The sequence below is a fragment of the Pteronotus mesoamericanus genome, unplaced genomic scaffold, assembly GCF_021234165.1.
Source record: "Pteronotus mesoamericanus isolate MK-2021 breed Mesoamerican mustached bat unplaced genomic scaffold, CSHL_Meso_final scaffold_54, whole genome shotgun sequence".
NCBI classification, from domain to species: Eukaryota; Metazoa; Chordata; class Mammalia; order Chiroptera; family Mormoopidae; genus Pteronotus; species Pteronotus mesoamericanus.
Window position 1 is genome coordinate 18792554 of NW_026555321.1, and position 2948 is coordinate 18795501.

Consider the following 2948-nt stretch of genomic DNA (forward strand, 5'->3'; position numbering starts at 1 on the left):
CTGGGTCCAATTTCACCCTGCGTGTTGGGTGCAGGGCACGGAGGGTGGGTGCTTCCCACATAACACCAAGCAATTCTCAGACACCAGCAGGGTATCTGAAAATTCAACTCAGTTCTGACACTATCCAGAGATAGCATCAGTTTCCACAAATAGAGAGCTCAGTACTACAAGATACTTCCTCTTCCCCAACTTCAAGCACCAGGTGCAAGCCCGGGCAGTTAGTTACCTGCCCTCTGACCTCTCGGCTACAAATTGGAGATTCCAATGACTCTCTCCAACTCAGGATTCCAATCCCAAATCCAGGCTGTTACCTGTACTTCTGATTGGACCGACTGGCTGTAAACCTGAGGTTCCCACAACCCTCTCCTTGGGTTTGATTAATTTGCTAGAGCAGTTTACAGAACTCAGAAACATTTTACTTACTAGATTATGGGTTTCTTATAAAAGGATACAAAAGGAGCAGACAAATAAGTGGAAGACATGCATAGGAAAGTTATGGGAAACCCAGAAGTTATGGGAAAAGGGGACCAGAGCTTCTATACCCTCTCTGCTGTTCTCCTCAGGTTTCTGGGTATTCACCCACATGGAAGCTCTATGAACCCTGTCCTTTTAAATTTTTATGGAGGCTTCGTTGCATGTGTATGATTGGTTAAATCATTCATTAGTGATTGGTTTGACCTCCCGCCCCTCCCCTTGGGGAGGTTAGTATGAGGGAATACTACAAGTTTTAACCCTCTAATCTCATGGTTTGTTCCCCAGCGAGCCAGGCCTCAGCCCTAGGTTACCTAAGGACTCTCCAAAAGTCATCGTATTAGCTAAACAAGACACCCTTATTATTATTTTTTATTTTATTTATTTATTTTTAGAGAGAAGAGAAGGGAAGGAGAAAGAGAGGGAGAGAAACATCAACGTGTGGTTGCCTCTTGTATATCCCCTACTGGGGACCTGGCCTGCAACCCAGGCATGTGCCCTGACTGGGAATCGAACCAGCGACACTTTGGTTTGCAGACCAGCACCCAATCCACTGGACCACACAAACTAGGGCAACACCCTTATCATTCTTATCACAGGAAATTCCAAGGGTTTTAGAAGTTCTGAGCCTGGAATAGATGGAATACATATTTATTATTATGAATTACAGTATCGTAGGGAGCCACTGAGTTCTTTCTCCAGGGAAATTTATAATCAGATTTCTATTATAGGAAGATTGTTAAGTAGTCTGGAAGTTTAGACTTCACCCTGTAAACTTGAAGTTGGTCTGCTGCTCTAATCATCCTCCTTGATCTCAGGGACATTTGTAAAGGGGCACAGTCTGTAGTAAAGGAGAGGCACACCTTATCCTCCTGAAGATGCCTCTGTTTGACTCTACTGAAGGTCAACAGCTTTGACCTTCTACAGCACTTGGGTGAATTTTGGGGATGAGGTTTTAAGGCAGGTATGGGATACAAAGTGCTGGCTATGGAACATCAAATACAAATTGCTACCACATTAGTAGATTGTCTGCATTTGCCTTAGTACTTCCCTTGACTTTTATACGAGGTACCTGGGCTTATACTTCTTTCACTGGCCTTTAAAAACCTGACAGACTGTCAAACTGTTGGGGCAAAACTCTCCTTCTTGCCCACGTTGAATCAGGCAGAGAAATTCATAACCATAAGACTGTATTTTCTATGTTTTAACCCTCCCCCTTGCTTCTACTACTATTTCATTCCAGAAAAATATGCTACATATAGAACAACATATATATATATTTTTTATTTTTATATATTATTTACATATATATAAATAATAAATACTGCTTTCTCCTCTGCAGTAACTGTAGCTGAAGATGCTTGGGCACAACCTTCGATGAGCGACAGAGCTTGCCTGCCTCCTAGTGTTTGCATTAGAAGTGATGAGAAAGTATCTACTGTGGTGTGTCCTTTCTATCTGGGGGTGGGGGTGCATGTGCTGTCACTTCCCACAGGGCCCTGTCCTCAGTCCCTGCAGTTCCCCTTTCCATAACTTCCTGTCCTCAATCCTCCTGGCAAAGGCTAAGAAAATTGCGGCCTAGAATTTTGCAATGACTAAGAAGTCACATTCTCTCCCATGCAGAAATGCTTTGCTGAAAAGATGTTACGTATGATTTGGTGTGAAATAATTATTGCATTCCATGTGTTTTGTGAAATGTGCCCTTTCCACCAAGTAGGAAACAAAACACTGTGCCGAATGATTTTTAGGACAAGACTTCAGATGAGCAAAGGGGAAGAAAGTATTTGTTCGGCATCTCCCAACTGCTGCACACTGTTGTGTTAGACATGGGCGACATATCTAGTCTTCACAACAACCTGTAGCGTATTATCCATAGTTAGGAGATGGGGAATCTGAAACTTAGAGATTGAATAATTTGCCAAATCACAGAGCCAATAAAAAACGGAGCTGGGTTTCAAACCTAGATTGGTTATGTTCCAAAGATTATGTTCTCAACCACAATGTTAAAGCACAGAAATATTTTATTTAATTCTTTTTTTCCAGTCTTCACCTGAGGACATTTTAAATTGCTTTTAGAGAGAGAGAAAGGTGGAGAAAGACAGGGAAAAAGAAACATTGATGTTGTTACTGAAAGCGGACCCATGGGCCGGGGGGAGCTCCAGATGCTATTACAGGAAAAACACTCCCCCTTTCCCCGGGGTCCCTCTGTTCTAGGTTCTTTGCCCGCTGCCCTTAAAAATTATGGCTCTCAATGGCAGAGTTTGGTGAAAAGGAAAGGAAGTATTTATTCAAAAGTTACACAGGTTTTCATTAATGGCTAAATGTCGCCATCAAATCTCAAAACCCCTTTAGAACACCGACCAAGACAGAGTCCTGCCTTCCCCCCTTGGCCCAGTCAGGGGCACCGTCCTTCAGAAGAAAAAGAACAGAAGTCCGGAACTCAGGTACGCAGGCCTCTCGCTGTTCCCAGCACCATC